Genomic DNA, 16,602 nt, shown 5'->3' on the forward strand with positions numbered 1-16,602 from the left:
CATCTGACACTCCTTGGCTCCCTTGCGGTTAGTCAAAGGAAAAGGACTTTCAAAAAGATTTCCTTTGAACATAGAAACTCTGAACAAATTCTGTTCAGAAAGGTGCAGGGACACTTAAAGAGGTTGAGAAGAATCTGAATGTGTTGGCTGTTTTCAGAGGCAAGATTAGGAGGTGGGCTGACCTGAATGTTCTCTATGAGAAAGGGACCACACCCAAATCCTGTAATCCAATCAAGCGATTCCAGTAGATTAGAGGATTTTGTGCCTTATCCCAGGGCCCAAAAGCCATAAAAGGTGGAGGTGAGGGTCACTATCTGCCATTTGGAAACTGGCTCAGTGAGAGAAGCATCCCTTTGTGACCTGAAGCTCCTGGTTGAATTTATCTTGTGGACACTGTTTCTGCCGACATGGAGGCTGCCTACCTCCACCGCTCGGAGGAGTCTCAGTTCAACGACTCTCCCAAACCCCAATCATGCTGGTCAAAGAGAGGTGGTGCTGAAGTCCACGGAGGACCCTCTCTGCCTGAGAAGACATCCCCTGCATCAAAGACACTCTCCTCCCTGACTGATCCTTTGGCTCCCGCATCAGCAGGGCGGCCTCCCACCAAGACGCCTCTGAGTTGGGAGGATCTTTCCCAGGTGGGAGCTGGGCTTCAGAACATGGGGAACACTTGCTACGTGAATGCAACCCTACAGTGTCTGACCTACACAGAGCCCCTTGCCAGCTACGTGCTGTCCCAGAAGCACGGGACAGCCTGTAGGAAGCAGACATCCTGCACGCTGTGTACTCTGCAGGCTCACATGACCCGGGTTCTCTGCCATCCTGGACGTGTGCTCCGACCCCTTCCACTCCTGCTCGCCGCCTTCCACACACACAAGCAAGAAGATACCCATGAGTATCTCATGTTCATTCTGGATGCAATGCAGCAAGCATGCTTGCCTGAAGACAAGCCCTCAGACTCTCAGCATGCTCAGGACAGCACCCTCATCCAGCATATCTTTGGGGGGTACTGGAGGTCACAAATCCAGTGTCTCCACTGCCAAAGCATTTCCAGCACTCTGGAACCTTACCTGGACATCAGCCTGGACATCAGGGCTGCTCAGAGTGTCAGCCAAGCTTTGGAGCATTTGGTGAAGCCCGAAATGCTTGGAGGTGAAAATGCCTACCATTGTAGTAAGTGTCTAGAGAAAGTGCCTGCGTCCAAGGTGTTGACTTTGCACAGTTGTGCAAAAGTCCTCATCCTGGTCTTGATTCTCAGACTTCACAGGCAACAAAATGACTAAGGAGGTGCAATATCCTGAGTGCCTTGACATGCAACACTGCCTGTCTGAGCAGAGGGCAGGACCCTTGGTTTATGTGCTCTATGCCGTGCTGGTGCATGCTGGGTGGAGTTGCCACAGTGGATGTTATTTCTGTTTCGTAAAGGCAGGAAATGGCCAGTGGCATAAAATGGATGATGCTAAGGTCAGCGCCTGCGTTGTGACTTGTGCCCTGCGCCAACTTGCCTATGTCCTCTTTTATATGCAGAAGACCTATATGGAAAGAGACCTAGTGAGTGGGTCAGTCGAGGGAGGAATCGCATCTCCCGAGGCAGACCCCGTAGAGGTGGGTGAGGCCTCAGGAGAGAGCACAAGGGATCCCACTGTGAACCTTGCTGAGTCGGAGGAGCACGGGGAAGAGACCTCAAGGCAACAAACCACATTAGACCAGGGAAGATGCCTCCAAGAATGCAACCGACCTAAGCCTGAACTTCATGTCAGGAGAAGAGAAATTGCTCTTCCTGAGAATGCAGTCATCCTTCAGCACTCCAAATACAGACATGAGATGCCCAAGAATCATCCTCAGCAAACCATGGACCTGCTCCACACTGCAGCTGGGATGATCCCACCTCAGGTGGCCGGGGACGTGGCCAAAGTCCCGCATGTGCCAGGGAGAGCCAGACCAACCAAGAGGACGAGCAAGAAGGGACAGAGGTCTGGGGAAGCAGTGCAGGGATGTGTCTACTAACTTTATTGCACATGGGCACGCACGCGCGCATGCACACACACACACACGCACACACACGGTGTCACTCACTCACCAAACCCGAACACAGTCCCACACTGGAAATATTTGGTGTTGTGTGAAATGTGTGTTCTGTATGTATGGAAGAACCATCTATCTGGGTGTGTTCATGGGCTATGGCCTTCGACTGAAACTAGAGGACACTGACATTTAAAGCGGGTTCAGGGATCCCTGGGTGGCGCAGCAGTTTAGCGCCTACCTTTGGCCCAGGGCGCGATCCTGGAGACTCAGGATGGAATCCCACGTCGGGCTCCTGGTGGATGGAGCCTGCTTCTCCCTCTGCCTGTGTCTCTGCCTCTCTCTCTCTCTCTCTCTGTGACTATCATAAATAAATAAAAAATTAAAAAAAATAAAGCGGGTTCATTGTCATGATCTTATATTGGAATAGTGTGGATTCATATGGGGTCTATCCTGGAACCGGCCTCTCCTTCAGCCTTGGGGAGAGTAGGGGCAACTTGCAGGTGAGAGGCAGTGAGCAGTCAGGATTGAGAGTGGATATGATGCTGAGGACCTGGATTTGAAGTATATTCGACCCTCTCGTCATGCTCTGCACTTCCCATTGCTTATCTTCTATTTATATCGAAAGAATATTTGCCTGAACAGAAGCATGCGTGGGGCCTTGCCAGCGAAGTGTTTTGGTCATTGCTTGGAAATGGTAAGAAAGGAATTAAATGCTTATTTTGGGGAGATAACTGCATCCAGCCTGATTGAATCTCATTGAATGTATTATGTTCCCTTCACTATCTCCTACATTAAGACGGCAGAGAAGGAAACTGACAGGGACTCTTATTCCAAGGGGAAATGCCCAGCCTCCCACTGAACATAAGTTTCTATGAATATTTTGCTACCGTCTGCTATGTGGCACCTCCTGCCACAGAAGAAGTGGACTCTGGATTTCAGACCAGTTCAAATTCACGTTTGGACCTGGGTTGATACCTCAGAAAAACAGTGCCAAGTTCACGAATCTAGCAAAATGGTTTTTGAGGTCAGGTTATAGGTGCTCTGTGTTATCATTCTATTTCTTACAGAAGTAATTGACAAATTGATTGTAGAATGAAAATTATCGCATGATAACCAAAAGCTTCTGAGTGTGACCATAGATGTGCAGTTGTGACATCTCATCATAATGTATGTTCACTCTGTATTCAAACTTGGACATGCCACCCTTACTGGAAAGTAAGGGACAATAGGAACTGTGCAGAAGAAATCACACTTTTTTGTAGATTTTCATGTAACAAAGGCTGATTAGAGATAGAAAGTGTCAAGGTTTCTTTCATGTCTGGGGATTTTTTTTTTTTTTTTACAAATACAGTTTATCGTGTCATAAAGAGTGAGGGAACCTCTGTGTATGTGTTTGCTAGAGTTTCCTAAGAAGACCTGTAGGTATCCTCGTCCTCTGAAGACTGTCATAGGGAATGAGACAGCTCATGGACTGGGAGACTTGTCTTTCACAGAAGAGGACCCTCAGGAGGAGTCTGTTGGAATAAGGATATGTCCCCCTCCTGGACTGATATGGTGAACCAGCAATTCCTCCGCTGAACTAGTTGGAAATGGTCAAGTCCACAATGTGCTACGTGTTATGCTTCTGGGCGCCTACACGTATACTCCCCCCACTACACAGACACTGCAGTTTTTCGTTAGGTATATATATGGGAATCTCAAAGGGTGCTTACCAATCCAGAATGTCAAGTTTGTCTTACTGAAATACATTTTCTAAAAAATGTAGGTAAATCATCCTGGCAATTTGTACATTGGTTGTAAACAGAAGTAAACAAGTTAATCTGAAACTGTTTTACAAATGTCTGAATTTCTGATTTAGAAAAAGATCCCATCCAGAGATCTGCAAATTATACCATGTTTTCTCCTAGAAGACATTTTCTGTACTTGTTGATATTATTTTTCTGAAATTGTTATGGGGAATATTGCATCTGCTTTGTTCATTTTTGATCTAAAATGTTATTAGGCAGTTGTGTGTTTTTTTTTATTCTTAATAGAAGACTGCAACATATGATTTGGTGTGCATGCTTTTACTCCCCAGTATTTCAGATATTTGAAATAATTATTTTATTTCCAGGCTGGCTCCTCACAGAGGCTTCTTTGCCTGTTTACCCTGAGTGGAATTCCCGCAGCCACATCTAGGTCACCAGCAACCTAAATTCATATCCTCCCTCTATGGGAATGTCTCACTCCTACTCACTGGATTAATATAGGGGAAGCGCCAGGAGCCATTTAAGAGGAAATGCAATGGGACATGGGCACATTATTCTTCAGGGTCTCTTCAGTTATGAGGGCTCTGACCAGGAAGAAGTGTGTGTGAAAAATTAGGTGGGGGGACTAGATTTGAACCAGGAGCACACCATCTCTGGCCAAGGCTAGTAGAGACACCTGGGAGGGATGACCAGGAGATGGTTGGGTAGCACATTGTGGGGACTGTGGAGGCTGGACAGTCAGCAGATGAATTCTCTGGGTAGGTGTGTGGAGGTCAATGCTCATCCTGTCCAGGTATCCATTAGTCACTTAAGGGGTTTCACTCTATATCAAGATCTATTAGTCAGGAGGACAGACCGAAGAATATGCATAGCCTCCCACAGAACAGATTCCCCAGTCCTTTCCAGGGAACCCGGAATTGCCAATCCTGGATGCAGTTCTAGGGAGACCTCCAACCTGTTTCCAGGTGACAATGAGTTGAGTCCTGGCTCCATCAACCTTTTGCAAGATGTCAGGCTGGAAATGTTTTCACAATAGGGATCTGGGCTGAAACTGGGATTTGGGGACAGCCGCAGGCTAGATTCCATGGCGGTATATGGAGGTTTAATCTGGGAGGCCACATTGAATCAGTGGTCTGTGAGGTTGACAACGAGGGTAGGTTCCTGGCCATGGTGGGTGGATGTAAGCTGAAGGGATTACTTGACTTCCCTTCCTGAGCTTTTGTGTTGTCCAGCAGGAGAAAACAAAGTCAGGGCTTTTCACAGGAGATATCCTAGGGGGCATGTGTGTGTCGTAACAGGTTTGAGCTCATGCAGGAGACTTGTGGAAACAGCTTCTAGGGAGATTGCCTCCTCACATGGGGAATGCATTATCCCATTACCAACTGCTCTAATAGAAGATACCACAGATGGACCACATCTTACCTCTGCCTCTCCACTGTTGGTAATCAACCACAGTAAAGGCATGGAGATAGGAACAATCCATTCCACAGTTATATTATTAAAAGTGCTCATTTTACTGGGACAAGAAACCCAACCGAGTGGTGATAAGGAGACATAAAATACATTAGCCTCCTGTTACCAGAGGGCGAGATGAGGAGGTTTCAATACAGTATTTTAGTTTCTTTAGCAGAAGCCATTGCATTCACTCTTCTGGCAGTGGACAGAGCTAATCCTGTCTTTAAAATTTTTACTGATTGTGTGATACACAATTTGGAACCCTTATGGAAACAATACATTTTGTTGCATTCGGGATTGTTCCATTTGGAGACATCTAAGTAAACCAGTTCCATGTGGTGGCTCTAGCATGTTGGGTCTCACATGCCAGGGATCATACAGAAGCAAAGAATTGAAGGAAACATGGTACCTGAAGACTCCATAAACAAGGAAGGGAACTCAGGGAGAGAATGGAATTTTAAGAAATCCCACACAGAGTAAGAGCAAGGGAGTGAAGATACTCTGGTTCATAGACGTGAGACAGTAGTGGATAAGGAAAAGCCCCACTGTCAGGAAGGAATCCGATGCCAATTCCTTCCAATGTGGCTGCTTTGGCAGTTGAGGTGTTCTAGATAATGTCTGGTCAAGGGCCTTAGTGTCCTATGCTTCGTAACTGGAAATGAAAAATAATGTGAAACACGTTGGTCTCAGGAATGTGGGAGGCAGCTCAGCACCCAGCAGCATGGCTGCTGGGTAATCTCCTTGAGAATCTCTCTCCCTCTATTTTTCAGCCCCCACTCTCCTGCTACTCTGTGGGTTCTCTCTGGTCTCTTCTTGTCTCAAATCTATCTATCATCTATCTATCTATCTATCTATCTATCTATCTATCTATCTATCATCTATCATCTTAAACAAGAAACAAACAATGAAACATGTTTGCATCTTTGCATCAATGTTCCCACATCCAGTCAATTAGATCTGTGGAGTCCAGTGTTACTCAGTAATGTGGAAAAAGGCACAAGCCTACAACGTACTCCAACTGAATCAAGAGAATATAAAGGATATTGGGGTGGAATTCCCTGAGGAACAGTTAAAATGAGGCATATAAACACTGCATTTAGGATATAGACTCTTGTAGGAAACAGAGTTCGAAGGAATGTTTCCCAAAAGCATAAAACCAGCCAGAGGATTTCTCTTGTGGTGGACCGAAACCACACCTAGGCAGATACTGGTATTCATCAAAACCTTCATAATCTTTGTAGATTGAGATCATAGTTGAGAGAGATGGAAGTGCAGAAGCAAAGCATGGACACCATATACCCCAAATAATTGGTTACAGCCTCAAAGCCTCTGACTGGTGAGGAGAAGGCGTTCCCCTGGGATACCTGAGCTCCTTTGGGAAGGAGATCTTCCCTGTTCTAGAGCACTAACGTCTAACTCTCCTTCGCTCACTTGAAGTTACTCAAGAAGAAAAAGGACATTCATAAAGGTATCCATTCAACATGGAAACTCAGATCAAATTCTGTTCAGAAAGGTGCAGGGGCTGCTGTTAGGGAGGTTGAGAAAGACCTGAAGGTGCTGTCTGTTGAGGGAGGCAAGATGAGGAGGTGGGCTGGCCTGATAGGTCTCTATGAGAAAGGGACCACTCCCAAATCCCTTAATCCAATCAAGTGATTAGTGCCGATTGGAAGCTTTTCCTCTTTATATTTCAGTTTTTAACTGGAAGTTAATTGACAAAAAGGATATTACATTATGAATAACCTCAAAGTGTGACCCCATTCTTATTGCTATTAGCTCTAAATTGAGCAGAAGTGCTGGCAAAATACAAATAGTTCAGGAACCATGAGTCCTGAGGTTAATTCCCACGCTGAAATATACCAATATAATTTCACTTGCAGAAATTTTGGTATCCACCAAATCCGCATGGACCTACATCTCCATTCACACCCAGACACACACACACACAGGCACACACACAGAGTCATAGAAATCTTTCTCATGAGGGCATCATTAGCTTCCTTGCAGCTGCTGATTGGCTCAAACCCTGCTGCAGCTAAGAGGATTAGATGGATGTCTTTCAAGTGGTTGAAACGTCACGTGACCTCGGAGCAGTATAAAAGTCAGGGAGCAACGGAAGTGGCCATTCTTCACCATCCCGCTCTCCCACGAGACACACCGTCTCCTGCAGTGGAGCCTGTCCAGGACCTTTCCCAGCATCTCCTGACAGGCGTGAGGACCACAGTTGCACTTCAGGTGAGTTTTCGGACCACTGGTCCTACCTTTCCTGAGCGAATAATGGGACAGTGAGGAAATGGTGGAGGGATTGGCCCTTCCTCCATGGGTTAAGGACTCTTTCTGGTCTAACATGTTCTAAGAGCAGGGACTGAGCCAAGGCATGGCTGTGAATGCCCAGGACACCCGGAGGTTCCAATGCCAATGGAATGGGGCCTCGAGTGTCACATTGGTGTGGGGTGGTAGACGAGCAGGGACAGAAGGCCTGTAAATGTCTCAGTGGGCACTGCAGACCTAGAGAAGACACAGGATCAGGGTGCCTGCGCAGCTCCATTGTTTCAGGGTCTGACTTGGGTCGGGTCATGATCTCAGGCTCTGGAGATGAATCCAGGCGCTCACTGGGTTTCCTGCCCAGGGAGTGTCTGCTTCTCCCTCTGTCCATACAGCTCAGGTGATCACTCTCCCTTACACACACACACACACACACACACACACACACACACTCTCTCGCTCTCTCTCTCTCTCTCTCCCATAAATAACTGACTTTTTTTTCAATAGAAGAATTACCTGGTTCGCAAGGTGAAAAGAAATTCACTTCCCAAAGTTTCGATGGCAGTTAATTAGGGGCACTGCCACGAACACATGGAATGGAAGTGCTCAGATGGGCAGCTTCCCATGGAGTAGAGGGGAATGTGTTTTCCCAGTGTATCTGGACTTAACTATGGCTTCCTCTGGCGTCCCAAGGGGCATTCAGATATGAGAGAGGGAAGCCCACTTTCCCGATGCTTTTGCCTTTTGCGTGCTCCATGGTGGATCCCACTGGGCCTCAATCGGGAGAGGTCTCGTCCCTGGTTTTGTTTCCACAGGGGATTTGGAGAGACTTAATGATAGTGTCAGCAAGAGTCCCTGAGCCTCCAGGGTGGGCTTCCTCAGAGCGGGGATGTGGCTTGGCCAGGAGGGTGTAGACAGGAAGGAGGAAAGAGAAGAGACAGTGGGAATTGTGTGTTTGGCACAAATGTCCTGACACTCGCTAATGCCTCCTTGGTAAGACGGTACAGGGAGGAGGCCGATGTCATGGTGAATAGGACTCACTTGTTTCTTTTGCCTCAGGCTACCCGAAACCCATCCCCGAAGCAGACTGACTTGTCCCTCCAGGACGTGGGACTGATGGCGGCGCGTCACACCCAGCTTGGGCCCGACAGACCCTTGAGAGCCCAGAAGGGCAAGAGGCCACAGACAGCAGGACTGGCCCTCAGAGTTCCCAGACCAGAGGAGGAGGATCCCAGGGTAAGTGTGGAGGCTGGCATGGGTTTTGAAGCAGGAGCTCTGCCAGGAGTCTTGAGACAGGCTAGGCTCCCAGAAGATCATGGCCCAGACTCAGTTGTCCAATGTGACATGGGCAGGAAATGCCCCAGGCTACACATTGGGACACTCAGAGGCTCTGAGCATCAGCCCCAGGGCACCATAAGATCAGATTCAGCCTTCAGATTAAGATTCCTGAATCTTAATCTTAATGATGCTTCCACCTGTCTTCAACCTGACACCTCCAATGCCTTCTCTCCTCCCCTCCCCTCCCCTCCCCTCCCCTTTCCATGGGCTGTGGAGGAAGCATCCTGAGGTCTTCACTATGCTGGCACCTCACTAGCCAGATAGGATGTCCCCTGTCCTCAACCCATGTGCCACACCCTGAGGATGGCCTCCCATTGGTGTGCTTGGCAGGTTCACTGGCATTTGAATGGATGCACTGACTCCTCCCCCTTCCTCCCCCAGGTAAAGTGCAGGGACTGTGGGGCCTTTGGACACAAGGCATCAAGCACCAGATGCCCCATAAAACACTGGGGCGCAACCCTCATTCCCGTGGCCTTGGGCTCCAGGAGGCTGAAGGAGAACGTGGAGCCGTGGAGTCAGCGGGACCAGCGGCACCAGGCTGGGCTGTTGAACCAGGCTGAGAGGGAGAAAGTAGAGAGACGAAGGTGAGTAATGGGGCTTGCTGACCCGAATGCCAGGGATGAGACCGACAGACACCGTGTCTGTGCGCATGCACACTGTGTGCCCTGCAGCGTGCGGGCAGAGTCAGGAGAGGCGAGGCAGGCAGAGGAGCTCCCAGGCTAACAGGGACCACATTTGGCTGATGGTGCTGTCCTTGCTGACTTGGTGTGGGGTTTTGTGGCTGGAGCAGTGTGCCTGCACCAGTGAATGTATGGAGCTTGGCACAATACAAGGCAAACTCTCTCATAGGCTCTGAATGAGAGAAACTGCCTGGACGACCTGGTGGGCTCACTTTAGTCAGGGTGAGGGGCAGGCGTGGGCGTCAAATGGCGGAGTAGGGAAAAGACCATGTTGGCCCAAGCCCGGAGCTGGTGTCCAGCTGGAAGACAGGGAAGGGAGTTCCTTCTCCTTTCCATGCTTTGATTTCTTGTGCAGGCAAGAAGCCGAGCAGAGGAAGGCCCTGCTCCAGAGGTTCCCCAGGAGACCCCGAGAGGGGCAGAAGCGCACCTGGAAGGAAGGCACAGAATCTTGTGACTATGTGAGGGTGAGTGTGCGCTGCTTCCCGGCTGCTGTGCTCTGTGGGGCACTCGCTGGGCTCCATTGGCCTCCTGGGGGAGGGCGGGGCTCCACTTCCACTCTGACCAGGGGCAGTTGAGTGGCCCGGTCTTTGCAACCATTTTTCCCTTGGTGCCCATGATGTTGCCTTATGCCTTGAATGTGTGCGAACAGTGGGTTTGTTGACATGTGAAGGTCATTGGCGGACACTCCTGGAACACATGCCATCCTTAGAGAAGAACAAGCCGCTGTCCTTCCTGACACATTCCCCCACTGCCCATCCCTCCTCAGGAGCTGCCACTGTGACCCTCCAGCAGCAGGACTCCTATAGCCTCGTGAGCAGAGTGGATGGAAGAGCTGGTCCAATGGAGGAAGCATCGATGTGAGGCTAAAATTTGTGTGTTCCTCCCCGATGCCAAAAGTGCATCAGCAGCATCCAGTCATGCCTTTGTTCCGGACCAGCCCTGGAGCCGGATTCCCTACTTGTAGGTCAACAGATCCCATCTCTTTCTTTCCCTGTTCTGGGGGAGGGGGTGGTTCAGAAGGTCTTAGGCATTTGTTGGTTTCTTTCTTTCCTGAATGTTCCTTTTGCCTTGGTGCCGAGGCCACACTCATGGTGTCCCGTGTGTTCTCTTTTCCCACAGCGTCCACACATGCCGATGCCCGTCTACACCACCAGGAGGCCGTCTATCCCTGAGCCTTCCCTGCTGACGGAGGCACGTACTGAGAACCCTGACGTGCGTGTCCGGTCCCATTCCACATCTCCTCTCAGTAGCCCTAAAGTCAGCCTCAGCCCACCTAGTGGACCTACTGGTGTCCAGGAAATGCCGGTTGCTGACACACCTCAGCCGGCACACCAACCCTGTGTCAGGGCTGATAGCCTGGTTGTGCAGCAGAGAGCCAAGAGGCCCTTCCCAGTCTCCCTCGAAGATCCCCAGGCTGACACCAAGGTCCATGGGCTGGGACACACCCAGGCACCACCCAAGTATCCTGAGGAGAACACCTGTCCCACTGTCAGCAACGCATTGGCAGACAATTCCCAAATGGCCCTCCAGACTCCAGGCAAGAACTGTGCCCAGATGCCCCTAGACAGGACCCAGAACCCCCGAAAGAAAGCGCGATGGAGCCCCACCCAGCACACCCCCAGGAGCATCCAGGGAGCCTACCTGGGGATTTCGGGGAGTCTATGTCCTCCAGGAAGCATATGTGCACGTGGATGCACAGCCGTGCCCCCGCAGACCCGGAAGACACCTGCCCTCCTGCCAAGCAGGGGCACCCGGCCCACACCTGCCACACCTCACCTGGAAACGCTGCGGCCGTGCACCGTCCCCCCACAGCCGCCCTCTGTGCTGGCCCCCACTCAGCCCCTGAGAATGGTCTTCACCAGATTGGACAGAAGCTGCTGGAGCTCCAGGTTCCTAGCAGCTCCCTCATTCCTTCCTCCCGAGAAGCCAGGCCCTGCTCAGGGCCTTCCTGCCACCCAGATGTCGGATGGAGCCTGTGACTATGTCCCCTGGAGTATCCTCCACGATGACCTACAGGTGTCCTCATCCTCAGAAGACACTGAGAGCGAATGAGCCAGCTCCTGGCCTTGGACACTTGTCCTCCACCCCACTGCACCCTGACGGGGTGTCTGTGGACCTGAGGACGTGGTCCACTCCTGGACTGATGTGGGGATTCGGCACTTGCTCAGCCGCATTGCATGGAATATTTCAGGCCCACAGGGTGCTGCCTCTCATGTTTCTGGGGGCCGTGCTCAGATGCCCACCCCTCAACAGACACACTGTACTGTTCTTTAGGGAAATCCATGGGCTGTGGCAAAGGCTAGTCTTCCCTGTGGAATGTCAAGTTGTTCTTCTGGAAATACATTATCTGTGAAATGGAGGGAGATTTGAGTGAGCACTTGTCACTCCAATGGAAATAAAATCTAAGATGTTAAGCTCTCTTTGGTTTACGCATGTCTGCATTGGGGGATTCAACATGGCGTACCCACTGTGTGCTCTGCAAATGGATGCCGTATTCTCTCCTGACATGAGTTTTTCTTGACTCTCTGGTGGTAGCTTTGTGGGATTTCTGATGGGGAATATTTCACCCATGTAGTTCATTTTTGTTGTTGAATGTTACCTTAGAGTCGTGTGTAGTGTTTTATTTCCCTTAATAAAATGTTAGCACCAATGAATAGTGTGCATGTCTTTCTTTTGATTTTGTTTTGTGGGGTTTTGTTGTTGTTATTGTTGTTGTTGTTGTTGTTGTTTTTCAGCATTTCTGAACCTCTCTATAGTTATTTTAATTCCTCCAGCCTTAATTACCTGAGAAGAGACAGCAGCATGTTATGACCGGGGGATTCTTAGACATCGAGGGTCTAGGGTACACCCAGCTCTCCTGCATGAAGAGCTGTATAGGGAACATTGATCCCCATGCATCCTGTGTGGGTGCCATGTGCACTGCAAGGGGCTAGGGTCACACGTTGGTCTATAAGGGGATGAGTTGATGGTTTCCCTCTATGCATATTCTGGAACCCACTTCAATGTTGGATCATGATGACTCCTTTCTGAGGCCTCGGCATGGAGATTTTTCACCCCCAAGATGCTTTAGGAAGCAATGTTTGACAACTGGGTCCGTGTTGGTCCAACCAGCATGAGATGCAGGCTACCGTTCTCTCTCTCTCTCTCTCTCTCTCTCAGAAATCTCTGATGAGAACCCATGGAAACAAAACCATACCACACCAAGCCAAAGCAAACAAAGCCATAGTGGTGTTGAGAGGATTCCTTTCTTAGGAAGAGCAACTGACTGGTCTTTCCTCACTCCAGAGCACCTATTGAAGGGTGCTCTCTCTTTCTCTGCAGATGCCTGTAGCTGAAGGGTGGAGGAGCTCCTCGATGAGCACACTAGATTTTTAAGAGGCAGAGGACAGTACAGAAGCAGGTTTGGGATCCCTCTCCTGCTCCCAAGCCCTCCGTAACTCCCATCCATGCAGTCGTTATGTGACCAGGGTCAGAGTCTGGCCCCTTGAGCCTCAAGCCCCTGTCTCATCCCATTAATGCTGCCCTATTGCTATCTCATGGCCTCTGAGGAAAACCCAGCTTCTTGGCTCTTGATTTCTGGCCACTCGATGTATAGGTGGGGAAACAAACATTCCCTACCTTCTGGAAGCCTATGAAGATCCCAGAGGTCCAAGGGTAGAAAGGCCTATCCTCACAGGGGAATCTCAGGATTGGAGCTAGTGAAGTAGCCTAAGGATTCTTGGACCTGCAGGTATACAGGGCACAGGGCTGAGGAGGCAGGCAGGCTTGAGCAAAGGGCCTTAATGCTGGGCTCTCCAGCAGATTTGGCACTTCATGGGCAGTTGAGGGGATTCCTTCCATGTGCCCAGGGAGATCAGTGAGAAAGGCTAGCTGAAGAAGTCCTGAGCAGGCCTGTTCTCCCCCTCTAGTCACCTCTCGTGTCTTTTGCTTCTCCGCCAACAAAAATCCAAACCGAACCAAACCAAACCAAAGCTATCTTCCCAAAGGAAAATCCACTCTCATCCAGATATGGAAGAAGAGTTAAATTCTGGACAAACTGGTATAGGGTATGGATATACCAGGAGTGTTCCCTCACTTGGAATCAACCCAGGAGCAAATTCTGGAGCAGAGACAGTAGGAGTGCTTTGGCTTTGCTTAAAATTTTCAATCCATGCTGCCATTCTATGTCTATAGGTTGGGGAGTTTAATTCATTTATATTTAAAGTAATCTTCAAAAACAAAAACTTACAACCTTGACTTACTAAAGACTAATGTCAAGTATGAACTAGTATTTTATGTGTCTCTGGGCTTTAACTAATTTTACCTTTATGGATTGTGTACTATGATACTAGTGTATTAGTTTATTTAAATATATGTATTTAAATATAAATTATATATATATATGAATATATAAACATTAGTGTGTATGTGTTTATATGCCATACGTGACTTTTTATAAAATTAGCATTGCTATACACTACTTGCTTATTTTTTAATCACATGAAAATTTGCCCTTTTTGTTTTCTTTCTCCTTTCCTGATTCTTTAGGCTTCCTGCACCTGGGATCACTATCATTTATCTGAAGATAATGCTTTTCTATACAAAACATAATGTTTGTTCTTAAATGAAAATATATTTAATTCTGTTTTTAAAGGACTTTTCATTAACCTCAGAATTCTGACAGATAATTATCTTTTTTGAGCACCTTACTGATAATTCATTGACTTTATTTTATTTCTTTGAGAAATTGGTATAATACTTATTTGTTCTTTACAGCACATAATCTCTTCCTTTGCTTTCATTTGTAACTATATGCATTCCTAGGAAAGGATGAGAAAACACATTTGAATTGAGTCCTTCTTGGGTAGGAGGAAAATCAATTTCTCTCTCTTTTGAGAATATAATGCAAATAATATTTAAAAGTGGCCTGTGCATCCAGAATAGAAAAGAGTATTCCTTGATTTTCTTGGTGGATATTCTTTTAATAGGATTATTATCATTATCTAAAGATTTGTTTATTTGAGAGAAAGCAAACACGGAGGGGCAGAAGGAGAGGGAGAGAGAATCTCCAGCAGACACCCCTCTGAGCACAGAGCTGATGTGGGACTTGATCCCAGGACCATAAGTCCATGACCTGAGCTGAAATCAAGAGTCAAGAATCTGATGCTTAACCGACTGAGTCAGCCAAGCAACCCTGTCTTGGTAGATATTCTACTACAAAATTTCCTTTTAGATAACAAGCATTTACTTATTCTTTTGGTCCTGGATATGTATTTATTCTGTTTCGTTGATATTTTTATTGTGAATATAGTCTTTTATTAATACATTTCTGTGTATTTCTCTTTAATGTTTAAGGTATGTCTTAAACTATTAATTTCCATAGTGGTTTTCATATTTCATTATTGCAGTCTTGTTTATAAAATGTATCTAAGTATAACTGTTTACATACTACCTATTTGGATGTTGGAGTCCAGATTAAATGTTTCAGACATCCCCTTGTGGCTTCAACTATGGGACCAGGGCTGTTAATGTGTATAGCTTATTGGTCTTTTTTCTCTGCAAGGCAGTTCTTATTTTCATCATAAACCTTTTCTTATACTGTAAGATATATAATTTCTTATATTATACACTTATATTGTAAGTGTCTTGCCCCCCTCCTTTTTTTAGTACCAAGTTCCCGATAATTTGTACTCTGAGTTGCCCATAACTGGTTGGTTCATTAAGAGAACATCTGACCCTACAGCTAGACCTCTGTAGTGTCTTGCTGTAGGGTCAAGAGATTGGCCTCTATTTCATCCTCAAGGGTCAACAGAGGCATCTCAGAAGCTGTCTGCCTCTGGTAAGAGATCTGAGTGTGATAAAGAATCTATGGAGGAAAGAGAAGGAAGATTTGTTATTCTTCTCTGCAGAATACACAAGTCAGAATGAGTATCCATACGTTCTTTGGCCTTTATAAGATCCAGAACTTGGTACAACTCCTTTGATGAACAGCAGCTTGGGAATCTCTTCCCAAGTAAATATAGGACAGGAGGGCAAGATTGATATTTGATTATTTTCCATGTAACTGATTATCTCAGGAGACCTACGTTTTTGGAGATCACCTCTCCTGGCCTCATCTTTTATTTCTGCACTCTTTGGTATTTTTACAGTGTCATGCATTTTTGAAAAGTAAATCTTTCTCCATTAGTTACCTCTGCCTAAAACAACTCCAATATGTAATATTTTTCCTATCAGAATATCATTTCCAAGTTCTTCCACAGGATTCCAGAAATGTGCATTTCTAGGAGAAAGATCTTTGTGTTCAAGCTCAGCATCTCCAGGGTAGAAGATCTCATTGTCAGGGAGGGAAGCAAAGAGGATATGAACCAAGTCTTGCAGGCACACACATCAAGTTTTGCTCTTAATGAGTTGTGTCATCCTGGGTCGATTATCCAACACCAGCTCTGCTGATGTACATTGGCCATTGGCCATATTCTAGGCTCCATAAGGAATAAACCATATCCTGAATTCAAGAACTTAAGATGTCATGTCTGAGAGAGACATGTATTTTTAATGTCACAAATCATGCCATCACTCATAACGGAAGCATCAGGAAAAGGCCTCTGAGTAGAAAAGTGGGAGACCTTGGTCCCAAGGAATAGACAGGAGACTGTTGAAGAGAAAGAAAAATGAGTATCTCCCAAAGGGATGTTTGCTGGGTGCAGTTGAGTGGAGCTGGAATTCCTCCACAGGAGGTGAAGCAGCGTGAGCAGGGGTTTTGAAAGCAACATTATATTATAAATATATGGAATATATATGCATTATATATATATTCATATATATATGTATAATGGAATATTACTCAGACATCAAAATGGTGGAATCTTACAATTGGCCACAATGTTGTTGGAACTAGAAGTTATTATGCTAAGCCAAATAAGTCGATTAGAGAAAGATGATTATCACATGATTTTGCTCTTTGTTTTTTTTCTGGGGGGGAGGAGAACAAAAACATCCAAAATTTATTCTCCAACAAGACCGACAGCATCAGCAGGTAAAAACTACAGGGGTTTCTCCACAGATCATACATTCACACGGGCATGATTTGCTTAACAGGGAAAAAAGCGCTGGTGTGT

At 47.1% G+C, this 16,602-nt stretch overlaps 1 pseudogene; it reads left to right on the forward strand.

The window, feature by feature from the left end:
* Positions 1-407: 407 nt before the first annotated feature.
* On the forward strand, positions 408-9,388 carry LOC144295173 (ubiquitin carboxyl-terminal hydrolase 17-like protein 6; annotated as a pseudogene).
* The last annotated feature ends 7,214 nt before the right edge of the window (positions 9,389-16,602 follow it).

This window comes from Canis aureus, chromosome 23, assembly GCF_053574225.1.
Source record: "Canis aureus isolate CA01 chromosome 23, VMU_Caureus_v.1.0, whole genome shotgun sequence".
In the NCBI taxonomy this organism is placed as follows: domain Eukaryota; kingdom Metazoa; phylum Chordata; class Mammalia; order Carnivora; family Canidae; genus Canis; species Canis aureus.